The 14,728-nt window shown below is 39.0% G+C and overlaps 1 protein-coding gene and 1 long non-coding RNA gene across 8 annotated transcripts in view; one reads left to right on the top strand and one right to left on the bottom strand.

Moving 5' to 3' along the window:
- The window catches only part of LOC122632890 (RNA-binding protein Musashi homolog Rbp6), a 583,922-nt gene that overhangs the window by 157,831 nt on the left and 411,363 nt on the right, over window positions 1-14,728 (top strand). The window lies entirely within an intron of this gene.
- LOC122632931 lies at window positions 1,421-5,385 on the bottom strand. The gene is made up of 3 exons (XR_006327972.1): window positions 4,495-5,385; window positions 3,991-4,096; window positions 1,421-2,665 (listed from the first exon to the last, which is right to left on the bottom strand). It is a non-coding gene; the product is annotated as an uncharacterized LOC122632931 (long non-coding RNA).

Here is a 14,728-nt window from a genome sequence, read left to right as displayed (position 1 = left end):
CCCTCTCGAACGACCCTTCCCTCCGCGCATATTAAATGCAGCACGCCTCGTGTCCCCGCCCGTCGTTCACTAAGGTATTCCTAAATTCCGTCGTCGAGCGCCACTTATCTCTGATTTCGTAGTCCTCCATTGTACCGTGCCGGCCAACCGACGTACCTACCTACATATTCGTTCGCCGAGCACGTAGATAAAATTCACTTTTGGACACGTCCCACCAATGGCTAACGCGACCATTTACCCGTTGGACCGTTTTCGTTCTTAGGCCTGTTGTTCCGCCGACTTTTTCCCCCGAATAAATTTGCAAATTCTTTCGCGTTGAATTATCTCAGTTATCGTTATAGTTTATTTCGAGAAAATATTTTCCTCCTATCTATGCTTTTGCCTTCGGCAAGCACTTCGTCATCGTGAGTTAGTAGCAGCAGCAGCAGCAGCAGCAGCTTGGATATCTCTCCCTTTGATGTTTGCGCGAAGCAAACCGGTACTCTCGAGTCCAAGGTGATAGCTGTGTAAACACGAATACGCGCCACGGCTTTCGGCAACTTTTCGCTCTCTAATCGTAATAACGCGGTCGGTCGATAAGTTTTTAACATAGTTCCTAACGCGGCTACGCAAACGGCACTGTTGTTACACGTCAGTGCTTTTCGCCGCATTTTCGGATTCCCCTTTCTGATTACATCAAGCCAGCTTGAAACTTGCTGTTGCATTTACCATGCATATTTTCTCGGGTCGTCTTCTCGCACTGTTTGCGCCCTCGTTAACACATTTTCAACTGTCTTGTTACCTTTCAAACGTCTCTTTCTCTCTCTCTCTGTCCCCCATCCTTCTGCAGGTATATATGTGTGTGTGTGTGTGTGTAATATACGTAACCCTCCGTTAACTAATATACATTATTTTATTTACTAATATATGTATATATGTATATATATATTGTATACATATATATGTGTGTGTGTACATATATCATCCTTTTATGTTATAAAAAGAAGTCGTCGTTAGTAGTTTGTTGAGTAAAAAGATGTGTGTTGCATGTACGCGATGAATCTTATCTTCTTTCGTCCCTCCACTACCTCAATTAGCATTAAATAAGAGAAAAATCAATTTACAAAAATTTTTAAATCGTATTTTACGACAAACTAGTTAATTATGTTGAGTATTTGGATACGTAAAAGGTTTGTAAATACAAATACTTCAATTAATGACAATACGAATAATCTATATGAAGAGTGTAAAACCAGTATTTAATATTTATTTTGTGTACGATAATATTTAGCATCCAGTATCCCATAAAACAATTTTTCAGTATTTTATTTATTGAGTCACGTATGTATGTATGTATTTTATTTACATTTAAATAATGGTAAGCTTTCATAGCAATCATACTAAGCTTATATAAAAGAATTTATATAAAGTAGTAGTGTGTCAGTAGGAAAACGAGTTTAGTTACACGCATCGAGGAAGAAGAAAAAGTTAGTTTTTTCTACTTGCTCACTTCGCTGAGACTTATTCCCGGAATTTATATAGGTGAGAGTGCGATATCCATATATGGGGGGCTCACGAAGCATAGACAGTTTTTTTTGTCTATTTGTTTCTCGCTATAGCACGGTTGTCTTTCCAAGAAATTATATAGGTTAGTGTGCTAGTTTGTTGAGCTTTCTATACTAGGGATATTTTCCGGAACTTTTTATTTCTTTTTTCATGTACTTTACAGATTTTTGTTGGATTCTTGTCCAAGACATTAACAGTTTATCGACTATTATATTTTTATTTATGTTTGAACGTTTTTTTTCTATTATATGTTAAATCAATTACAAGTAAATATATCTACTTCTTTTTCTACAAAATTTAGCACAAAAATGCTTTTTTACGAAATTACATGTTTTTTTTCTGTACAGAATAAGAAGATATTCGTTTCGCATAAACGGTTCTTTCCTTAGTGCGATATCTTCAGAATGTAATTAAATTTATTCATCGTATACTTTCTCCGATATTTTTTTCAAATTGACGAGAGACTCGAGTAGACGCAATCTAGACGTCGTGGTCGTTAACGATTTATATTCGAGTGTCGTCATAATCATGTAAAGTACAGAACACGAATCAATTTCCTCGCTTAGACGATGGTCGTACGCTACTACCATAGCTGAGTAGAAAACAGAGGTAGAAAAAGTATGACGAGAAGTATGTACGCGATGCAGTACTTGTACGAAGAACTTTCCAAGAGTCGAGTTGAAGCAGTCAGACTATTTTACTTTTTCTATCATTTGATTCTATCACTTCGTCTCGTATCGTTTTTCTCTCTGATTCATTCTTTCCATTTGATTCGCTCCACACCATCCTTTTTGAAACAGATCGTTCTTCTTCGTTGCTTGATTCTCTTTTAAATTATCAAATATGAATATATGTTCTTATCCAAGTTATATGTTCCTATTGTTCGTTCTTGCAAAACGAATCATTCTTCGTTCTTTCGATCGGTAAGTTGGATGTTGGACTAAAAACACTGCAAAGAAGAAGCCATTATTTTTAAATATGACTCTCTTTCCAAAGATTCGATAACAGTATAGAAATTCGCTTCACTTGCTTTTATACTTCTTTTCTCTTTCTTTCTTTGCTCGTTGAGGTGAATTGTTGAGAACCACTTGTAAACATGCTCGTCGATGGTGGCCTCACTCTGGAATCATTAAAGTCTTTTCCAATGTCGTAACCATGGAATACAATATACGATAGAAAAACTTTCTCTTGAGAGATTTTTGTGGAAAACTCGAGGATACATAGTGTCAGGAGTCGCGGAATTCGATATCGTATAGGAGTACTTTTCCGATCTTTTCATTGTAAACTGCTTCGTACCGTTTTCTCTCGAATATATAGTGGGTAGGAAGAATTTATCAACCATCGCGATAACTTAATCCAAGCTGGATTATCGTGACTATTGCTACTACTATGAGAGAATTAAAAATCGAGCGATAAGGCTCCAGGAGTATTAAGAAGCCATTATCGTGAATTGGATTACCTATTAATGGAGAGACTTGCGGGCAATGCGACGGTTTTGTTGCTTTCACGAAGCCAGAACGACTTCATTTCCCGATCAATGTCCTCTTACGCGGTCGACATTTCGATTCGAGATACTTTCGAATGGAACTCTCGATTCTTACTGACTACGCCGTGTCCCTTCTCTCTTAAAAGATTCGAAAGCTATTTGCTTTTATGACTTTATACCTATTATACCAATAGCGAATAATTTTCAAGCACGAAGATGTTCGATATAATACATTTAAAACGGAGTTACCCATTGAGATCGTTCTGTTTCTATTTTAGGTATTTGCGGAATCATTCGTCAAGCTGAAGAAATCGAATGCCGATGATGGCAGGTAGTTACATGGGAAAAGCACTTTAGAAACGACGTGCATCAATTATCGTTTAGTGACTAACGTAACGATCCGCCTAAACCGTGAACCACGGTTAGGTAGCTCGCGCTACAGTCAACACGTTAATGCCCGCAAATTCATTGATTAATAGGTGTCGGCGGTATCGATTGTCATAGCCACGCATAATATTCTCATTTCACTTGGCTTGTAATGGGTCCACTCATATACATGTTTGTACGCGAACGATTCGTGTGTAGGAATGTGTGTATGTGCGTGCATGCGTGTACGTATGCAGGTACGTGTGTAGCGATCGAGCGTTTTAGCAGCATCGACATCCATACATCATCTGATTCTGCCCTCCAGCAAATTTTATTTTTATCTTGCCATCGAGTTTGTCAGAGCGGACGGCGCTTCCTACGCAACGTGGAAAAATAAACAGCCCGTTAAAGTAGATGACGATAATACCCTTATCGGTGGTCTACCGCGTGTTTCAGTTCGTTAATGAGCTCGAGTTCGAGCTATGGACTCAATCATCACGCAGTTTCGAACAACGTCAATTTCTATAATGCAGTATTAACAGTAAGGACTTATCTTACTTGTTAGTTTTTATCTCTAACCGTTACAAGTTTACCTCCTTTCGTCTCGATTTTTAATCATTTCTCTCGTTCCTTGTATCTTTATTAACGTGTTACACAGATTTATATCTGGGTCGAATCATTGGTCCATTTCGCGATGATCTACAAACAATTGGCCGCATTTATAGCAATTATTTTTTGAATAGTTCAGAGTAGAGAAATACCACAATTATAGACATGTATGAACGTTGTGTCAAAGACTATCTGAGCATACTTGCGAAATCAAACTGCGAACTTCTAAAATAAAAATGATCACAAGCACAAAAAGAGAAAAGAAAACATTCGAATCTTCTAAGAGAGCAAGGATATCGTATAATCCGTAAGAATCGATAACAAAATTCGATTGCGAAAAATGAATTTTTGAAAGTGATTTAATCTGAATGTTTCGTCGTTTCATAAAAAACTCGACGCACGTACATATCTATGTTATAGTCAAAAACGAGTTTTCTACTGTTTTTTCGTTTTAACTTGAGGAAAAAATAAGATGGGCTATGATGTACCTTGCGAAAAATACTTTACTTTAAAGCACGGGCACGTAATCCTCAATGGACGCATTGCAATTTTGAAAATCATTTTCCCTGGATAGAAGCAGAGAAAAAGGTAGAAAGAGAGGAATAAAATCTCGTAGACAAACTCAACTGCGTCTAAAAATTCACTGCGACTTCTTCGTAGAGCTTCGCTTACATATTCCAGGACTCGCCCGACTCTTTCTTCTTTTCTACGAAGTACCATGACAGAGGGATAGTCCCATTCCTTGGGGACGGCCTTTACGTAAGTGTGCGCTACCGTAATCCAACAGTGGCCCGAAAAGCTGGCGGGAATGTCAAATTTTCTAGCGTTCGCTTCAAATCAGTGTCCACATAAACTGCACCGTTGGAGACGCAGATCTTTCTCGTAGGGTCTCACCCTCTTTTACTCACCCTCGAATACCAATGGAGACTTCATTGCATCGCACGGTACACATTCGTAAAATTCTTTTTTCTCATTTCCCTCTGATCCCTACCGTTCGTGCCAAGATCTTTCTCTAACCTTCTCTCTTTTGTTTACCCTTTATTTTCTCTTATTTCTTTTTCATCTTCTTCTTCTTCTTTTTCTTCGCTTGTTCTTCTTTTATCTCGGTATAATTTTTAGGATCAAGAAGCGTATTCTATATCGACGATTATTCAGTCACGACGATTAAGACATCTCGTTTTGCTTAAGAGACATAGTCGGGATACTGGAAAACGTTTTCTCGTTCTCGAAATCCCTCCGTACTTCTCCCTTTCCTTCTTCTCATCTTATCTCTCTTCTCTCCTCTTTCAGCCTCTCTCCATCTTCGCGGTTCTCTACTTGGTTAGATGGAAATCGCGCGAACGACTTGCTGTCAGCAACGTCGACGATAAAGTTCTCCTTTTAGGAATGAACGGGTGATATGAGATTGCGCGAAGACGTAAGCGCAGTAAGACGATTATGGAAGGACCTAGAAGTGGTGGTTAAAGAGGCGAAGGAAGGAGGAGGCACATGGTGGAGCAGGTTGGAGAATGATATGACGTTTGTCGTCTCGTGGAACGAGATCTTTGCTTCCGTCGTCGTGGTTTCTCCTTTTTAGAGAGAACTTCGATGCAGGAATCTCGACTCTCGACATTTACGAATGTTTACACGAGATGATGAATCGGATCTTTGGAATATCTGATATCTGTACGATTAATGATAACAAAGTGATTTTACGAGAAAGGAAAAGATTATGTTAAGCGATACACATTTTAAAAAAGTTGTTTTTTTTAGAACAGCTTCAATTAATAAATAACTGGCAATAATATATTTTATAAGTACGCCTAGTATATAATATCGACTAAAAAAAAGGTCGTCCATGTTTTCAAGTCGCGTATAAACATTTGTAAAGTGATGTGCATATATATGTACGTGGAAATTTAAAGAGAGATTGCATCGAGGATGTTGCCCAAAAAGTAATAAAAATGACGTACGCTTGTACGTTATTTTGTGTTTTCTCTGAAAGGTAGCGTATGTGTAGATGTATAAATAGACATTTACGTATTCTTATCAGTATTTGAGTGTAAATACATACATACGTATCTTGTCGTATCGAAGCGTACCGTGTATGCGTACGTCAAATCTACGAATATGTCTATTTACAACAAACACAAGGATAGATACAAGCACACAAATACGTAGTAATGTATGTGTTCTGATAGGTACGAAGTGTTTCAGTATCCGCAATACGACGACAACGTGACCTCGTGTGATAGAAATGCGGAAATTATTTATGTCGAATTTCGTCATCGGTCGCTTTGCAAAATTCAAGCTGCAGAATCGAAAATGCAATGGGAGGTTTCCCGAAGGGCACAGAGGGTAGGAGAAACGTGTTACGAGGCAGATTCAACCGATCGGAAACCACGACCGTCCTCTGTAATCTCTCAAATTGTTCGCCGTGTTATTTTCTGCTTTTGTCCGTCTGCATCGTTTTCGTTTTATTGTTAGACCAACTCGCGCGTCTCCGTCTTACGTTTGCACATTTTTCTCTGCCTTACTCCTTTCTTTTCTCTTTTTTTCTCTTTTTTACTTTTCTCCTCCTTTTCATATCATCCTTTGCCCGAACTCGTTTTTCCTGACAGACGTCAGCGTTTTATTAGATATAGAATTCGGATAAGGCGCCGCGAATGGATTTTATTGTTTCAAAAATTAATAATAAAAATCTTAACTATTTGCACGAGTGTGCTTTAATCTCTCGTGAACATTTTTATTGGGGACCGAATTATTGTTGGGGATTTATAACGGCGAAAACTCGTGTGTTCGCTGGCGTTCACGTACGTGCGTTCGAAGCGATGCTATCTGGTGTAACGCGGCAAGATTTCGACGTACCGTCATGCATGCGTTAAAAGAGATAACACGCTCGGCACGCGATCCCCTAATGCCCTGCGGATTGGACGGAGGGTATCAAAAAGGTGATTTAGACCGCGCTTGTTTTTACGGCTTGATAAGTGTGTCGCTTAATGGCCCGTGGACTTGTCGAGAGTCGCGCTCCATGATTTGTCCTCCAGTCGTTTAGAATTGACACGCTGGTAATCCACTTTAAACTTTACCCGGCAACGAGCTCGCTTTATCTTGTCGTTCATATTTCATTCGATCGCGTTGCTGCTTTGAATATAGCTGGATTTCGATGACAAAGTAGCAGGCCAGTGCAGGATAATGAAAAGAAAAAACAGACAGGGAGAGGGAGGAGAGAGAGAGAGAGAGAGAGAGAGAGAGAGAACTTTTGCTTGTGAAAACATTTTGCTTGGATTTTAAGATGAAGTATGTACAAAGAATCGTAGATAGAAAGAGATAGAGATAGAGAAAGGGAATTCATCGATCGTCTGAGCCTTTTCAGCGGTTCTCGTTCTTTCCCTCCGATATTCCCATTGTCTTGACTACTGCGCGGGAGACCTGACTCCATTTACTACGGTAGTTTCGTAGTTTCGCAGTTTCCCAGGTTTCAGTGACTGATACTGGTGCTGTTGCTGCTGCTGGTGTTCGGGAACGGACGTTCATTTGTATCGGGAAGGGTCTGTCGGAAAACGACTTCTGCAACTCGAAACGCTGGACCGTGGCCAGGAATTTATCCACCCGAAGCAACCCTTTCCACATTGTCTCTCTCTCTCTCTCTCTCTCTCTCTCTCTCTCTCTCTCTCTCTCTCTCTCTCTGCAGGTGGACTAGCTTCGGTTGCCGTGTAAACGCCATATTTATTGCCTAGTTTCCGAGGTAAATGCGCATGCCGTGGATTATTGGGAAGTGATCTTCCTTTATCAAGGATAATTCTACTCGTAGACGATGACGTTCGCAATCGCAGTTCCTACGAATGTCCAAACGAGCAAGAGAGAACATCACGAAATCCTCCAAATTTAGGCAAATGGGTCAAAATATGTGGTTGCATGAGAGCTCACCTTGAAACGATATGCAAACGCGTACGAGAATAATTACACTAACGCGGAAGCGAAGCCTTCGAGAATTTATCGTTATCTGTTTCTGATGCAATTTTGGCCGTGACGACTTCTCCAATTCGGCTTATCGAATCGTTATCGCTTCTCGCAAACGCTTCTATTTATCCTAGTCTTTATTCCAAATAACTCGGTTGCACCAAATACCAGAACAAGTTGTTTCGCTTGATACATTGAACCACTATAAGCTCGTCCTCTAATAGATCGACGTGTTTGCGAGCGATTTTGGTGGTTAAGCGTGGTTACGGTTACATTAGAGATGAGTCTGGCTTTATCAAAGATTCATTTGACACGTGTCCTTACTTCTCGTCTTTAGCTCACGACTAGTTCAGATCGTCGTTATAACCTTCTGTAGTGTGTGTAGAGCAATTTCGGTGAGCGAATTGGACGAAGTAACGTTAACGTTAACATACCACGGGATTGTTAGGGAAATATCCACCAGGTTGGCAAGCATGCTATTCAGTTACCGGGTACAAATAATCAAAACTCAATTAAGTTGAAGCTCGGAATATCAAGAGTTCTCGTTCGATCTACGTTCTTTGCTACGCGACATGTTTCTTTTTCTATCTCTCTGTCTCCCTCTACTTCATTGCTTCCTTTGCATCCTTTTATTCGATCAAAAACTAATCGAATTTTCCGATTCGTTTGCATTATTGTTTTATAACTGTGAATATGTGAATAATATAAAAAGCTATGATGAAAGCTATGCCGAAAGGTTCATAAGGATACGCATGATATTTTGTAGCGTTCATTCCGTTTGATGTATCATTAATATCACGTAGAAACGTAATCGTCATGATCTTCTTTTGCATAGTTTTTGAAAGGAAAACATGTGTGAACGGGCGATAAAAAACGGTGCTTTTCTTTTTTTCTCTTCCTTTTTCTCTTTCTCTTTCTCTATTCGGAGTCGTGGAACGAGACCAGATCAATTTGCGATTTCGGCTTCGTGTTTCGCGCGCGAAGGAACTCGGTCGAAGTCTCCCGACGATCTAGATGGTAAATAATGACCGGAAGTTCCCAGCGGCGGAAGATGCCTCGGCGGGTCTGCACTTTGTCAGAGACGAATGATGCGCCGCTATTTGCTGAGATCCGATCGGTTCTTGATTTACGATAGATCTTTAGATAACAATTTTTATTTTAAATCTTTCTCTTTTCCTTTTTTTCCTTCGATATAATGTCAAATTACTTTAGTACTGCGTTAACTTTTTCCTTACATTTTAGTCGAGTCAAGTTAATAGACTTAACAAATATATATTTAGCTATGTTAATATATCTATGAATGATTGAAAACGTACAAGTAATAGTAAATATCTATTGAATATGTGGAGAAAGACGGAGAGAAAAGAAAAAGATTATTTATTTATATGAATTTAAAAAAATATTCATTGTAAAAACAAAAGTCAAAACCGGGCCACATACGGGCCACATTATTTGTTTTGAATACATACGAGAATTGGATATAATACACTACACATACGCGCTCCCTCTCCCACACATACTGTATATATTTACGTATGTAGCTTATTATTAAATATATGTAGATCTTAATTTTTGTTAATTTTAAATACAAATTGCTTCCTATAGCACACTTAATTATTATCGTATGGTTGTAATTAAACTTATTTCATTTTCCTTTCATATTACAGGTAAGAGAGGCTGCAGACGAGGAGATTCCTCGGTGAGTCCGACGAAAGAACACGTTTTGGTAGCGATTCGTAGGAAAAAAGAAACCGGCGATCGGTTTTGAAAAGATGAAAAAGAGAACAGGAAAAATGGTCTCTAGTAATCAAGCAGCGAAGCGAGGATCGTGTGACGTGAGGGCGGCTTAACGATTTTGTATCTCGGTCGGGTGTTCCTTCGCACAAAAAGATGCCTCAGGGGAAATCCGTCCTATAGCAGCGCGCGAGTTACTGCTGCATATGTACATGAAAAAGACGCACACTCGATGTGCTTTCCAGTTTTCTCTATCGTCGCGTAGATGGCGGTACCGTGCACTTTCTGCATTTAAACCACTTACTTTTAACGAATATTCGCGCCACTCACGAATATTACGAAGCCTTTCTAATCTTTTCTTCTTATTCCTTTCCCTCGTCTATACATGGTCCGTTGCAATCAAGAAAATTTTATCACATTGACTCGTTGAATGTTTCACAATTGTGTTACTCGTACGTTTGTTGCTTTTTATTTTATTTTGTATTCTCTTCGATTAATAAAAAATTGCTACTTGTATCTCTGATGTATGTGTGTGTGTGTGTAAAAGAGAGACAGAGAAAAAGAAACAGGGAGAGGCAGAGAAACATTTGGAAAAGAATGAAGATATCGAGGTTGCAAACTAAACAAATTAAAAAAGAAATATCTCTCTTTTTCTTTCTTTCTTTCGTTTTATACTTTCGAACGATCCATTACAATAAAAGGTCGTGATTGCCAGATCGCAAGCATTTTATTTCTCCCTTAAAATTTAAACGAGACCATCCGCGATATTCTTTGCTTATTTCGAAGTCACGCAATAATTGGATTTCGGTGTTTTGTATATTTTTGATGGCGGATACCGGTATGAAAGAGCGCGAGTATCCTTTCCCATCCTTCATCTCTCCGAGCTCATCAGAGCCCTCTCTTCGATCTTGCACAAGTATATGTATGTCGGTACGTATAGTGTCTGCGCTTTATTGCGCGAATTTAGTAATTAACATGGTACGATAATTAATTCGATTGAATTTTATTTCATTTGTCGTCATTTCACCGTTCGTTCTCGTGGGTATAGATAATCGAATCGCTTCATTTCGTCGATAGAGAAACGGGACTATTACGTATTTACATGTCACCATGATCCCAATTTTCGAACGATTTTCTCAAAAGAACTGCGCAACTCTGACGTAACTCATTAGTTCTACGTCGACTTTATCATTTGCGATCCCTTGCATACTCGAAACATAATTTCCTTCAGGATCAATCTTTAGCAGTTTGGCGATTAAATTAGCTTTATACCCTTGGTAGATACGCCAAAACTCTTTAACGACTTTTTCAATTGCGTCACAGATAAGCTATTGTAATCCTTATTCATCCTCGCACTTCATAGCTGCATTGAATATTTAAAACTTTTCTATAGTTTACGAATATTCAACTCTAAGATATCGCTTAAATAATATCGTTCTTTTTTACTTTTTTTTTTCTTTTTTTGACTCCTTCGATCCAAAATAGAAGATGTGAAAGGCTAGAGTGATAATCGTGTCTATCGTTAAGTAATATGATTGAGAATAATGATATAGATATATATGTATTTAAATAAAGTTAGTTCGCACAACGCATAATACAACGCTAATTAATCAAACTGTATTATAGTACGTTCAACGAGACGAATTAGAAGTAAACAAATGCACGTGATGGGGACGTGATCTAGTCATGAGTGTATTCACAACGTTTAGATACTGTAACACTTTTTTGCTAAGAGAACAAAGCAAGCCTTAACAATGACCTATGTAAATTTGCTCCTGAATTCGACAATTGAGTATCGTTCGTCAGTCAATAGCTAGAGTTCCATGCATCTATTATGCACTTAACATTGCAACTGTATTTTTTATATCTTTTGATTCTTCTCGTTGATGAATGGACTATAGCTACACTATTGACAACTCTGACTATTCCGACGACTCCGGTTACACTAATTAAACAACAAAAATAATCTGCCCAACAATGTACGTTGTCAGCATTATTGACGTTATTATACCATGTTTCATCGCTTATTTCTCGTATACGCTTGTATTTTTCTCTTTTGTGCTTTTTCCATATTCCAGAGAATTCATTTCATTTTTTTCTTCTTTTCTCGATAGATACGAACGTTTGAATGTTTTCCTCTAAATTTATTTGGTCGATTTAAACCACGTACAATTTTCAGAACACGTTGTTCGAACTGTCACGTATTATTCGGTGATAATAATCATTGTAGGCTTTATTTGCACGCGAAATCTATACGTGAAGAATATACGGGAAATTTTGTACCAACCTCACTACTGGTATGACGAGGATGTAGCTTTCATAATGAATCGGTATGATTATTAGCGGGTAATAAATCACATCGATGTATTGGATTTGTCCTATCTTTTCGGCCGCACGTGAGAGTTATCGGACGATCGACCGATTGATAACGATGGAGAAATATTTTTAATCGATATCACGCTCAATTATCTCTCTACTCTCTTTCTCTTTGCATATATATATATATATATATATATATATATATATATATATATATATCACAATCACGCGATTTATGGTGAACGAAATAACATAATTTATTAACAAATATTACTGCGATAGGCTAGATCGCTTTTGTCTCATATAATATTATCGCGGATGCATATAGTTACACATATACCTTCGGTTCTCGTATTATTCACATATTCGGCCTTCGTGTGAGAGTAAGTACGCCGTATCGGGCATTAGCGACATTTCCATATGGAATCGCAAACAGAATAGATAGCTTGATTTTGCGGCTATTACCGATTGCATGATTGATCGAGCTTAAGCTCTCGTTGATTTTCCATCGGTAGGTGATATCCATGTCGCTCGTGACCGTAACAAATAATGGTTCGGTCGAGATTGCGATGCGGATTAATAAAAAATGCAAGTGCAGCGTAGTATTGTAATCCTTGGCTCGTTTAAATGTTTACTTGGAAATTTTGCTACAGAAACGAAATCTGTTCATTTCTTTTCGAGTCTTGATACGCTAAAGCGTATCCCGTAGGCTCTATTACGTTCACATGCGTAAAATAATCAGAAATTCTACTGTAATTCGAGACGACGCGATCCAGTAATATCGATGAATACAGAGTGTAATTTCAGATCGGCATTTGCCTGTGATTTAATTAGGCCGTGGCACGTTGAGTCGTCCGTCACAGTTTGGAGCAACGGAAATTAGTTTGACGTAGCATCGTCCTGCTGCTAACTGTTCTTCCACCTCATTCTTCTATTTAGTATCGTCTAGTACGACAGGAGATGTACTAATACAATTTTCAAATTTCTCTGCTTGTTGCCAGTAGGTGTATATCATCTCTGCCTTCTTCTACTTGCCTTTTGCATTCCTGTTCGAGAGGCAAGAGTTTTGCGTACAGTACTGCATCGGGAACAAGTTTCTTGCTTGAAATTTATGTCTCGTTAGGAGTTCCTACGAATAGTTATGATACGTGAAGACGGAAGGGGAAACCTTATAATTACTCCTACGAAATCCTTCGCGTTGAGTAATTGTCTGTTAGGGAATTATCATAGAAGTACTTCCAACATTGAGATTTCCACTTTTGGGATTTCCTTCTTCTTCGTGACAGATCAAGAAACAATGTTAAAGATAAACTTTTCGGAAATCAAAGATTTTGTTAGTATTGTGCGAAGCGTTTTACATGATCCACGATTATATTACAAGCAAGAATACTAATCGAATTTCTAAATTCTTTCAATGGTATTAACGAATTTTTCTATACCTTTTGTACTTTGATTCTCTTTCTCATTTTTTCTCTCGCGATTGGTGGGATGCGAAATAGGTACCTAGCACGATTCCTCGTGTCGTTGAGTGTGCAGTTTAAGCCGAGTGCAAGGTTGTTCTAAACGTCGACAGTAAATGGCTTTCGGAAGGGAAATGAAAAGCAAGCAACCTTTTGTTCAGTAGTTCGAAAGAGGTGGGTGCTGTCAAAGGGTGGATATGCAAACGACTGGACTGCAGCAGGTACCGCGATCATTTCATTCAGGAAAAACCGCTAACATAATGCTTTTCCGTTGGAATCCAATTTTTTCTATTTTTATTCTTTTTTTTTTCTTTCCAAGCTTGTGAGAGAAAAAGTTATCCCTTTATTTTACCGACGGGTATGTCACGTAGAAACTTGGCGTTGTTCTCGTCGACAAAAATGACGTACTTTGGATTCTCTCCGCCCTTTTCACTTCCCTTCTACTTTGCTTTTTCTTCATCCAGTGACGCGTGACCGAGAAAAAGTCACTTGACCGTAGAACTGCTACGGTCTTGGTCGACCAGTTGGAAGAAAAATCTGTCGTTAACAGGAAGTAAGAGAGATTTGCAGGATCGGTCAATCGTTCCGCCTAATCCGAGTTTCCGAGATTTACGACTCCCCTTCGTCTAACTGACGGATTATCAAGAGATTCCGGTACAGACGGTAGTATCGTTTCGTGTAGGCATATATCGTTAGGGAAGGATACTAAATCCATCTGCATACGTTTCATCCACGAATAGAAATCTCATAACTCACGCTATGCGAAAATCGGAAGAGGCAGATCTGCGATCATCGGAGTAACTGCGATACGAAAGAGGATTAAACAGAGCTACGTGATTTCCTCGCACTTTGAGTACTTCGCTTGTTACCTAGAAAAGCTGATAGTGAACTGAAAAGAAGAGAGGAAGAGAGAGAGAGAGAGAGAGAGAGAGAGAAAGCGCGAATCAGAAAGAGACATAGAGGGAGAGGCAGAGAATGAGATGAGGTACTGGGAATGGGAAGCGACGGTGGCTGATCGGTTGAGACTAGAAGAGTAAATCCTCGCTTCTGAGGCGACAACGTGTTCACGTGGAAAGTAAGGTAGGTGGTTTCCACGAAAGTGTAGGAGCCACGAAAGCGGTGGGGCTCGCGCAGTCACTTGCTTAACCTGCCGGCTTAGCGCAAGAGTTTCAGAGGATAGATTGCTTTAATTTAAGTGGAGTTAGGTTAGTGCACTGGTACACACTCTGCGGGTTAGATTATGGGTCGAGTCCAGAATCCATGCCAG

This window comes from Vespula pensylvanica, chromosome 1 (genome assembly GCF_014466175.1).
Source record: "Vespula pensylvanica isolate Volc-1 chromosome 1, ASM1446617v1, whole genome shotgun sequence".
Taxonomy (NCBI): Eukaryota; Metazoa; Arthropoda; class Insecta; order Hymenoptera; family Vespidae; genus Vespula; species Vespula pensylvanica.
Note: the sequence above shows the minus strand (reverse complement) of the source record. Positions and strands in the feature narration are given on the sequence as shown.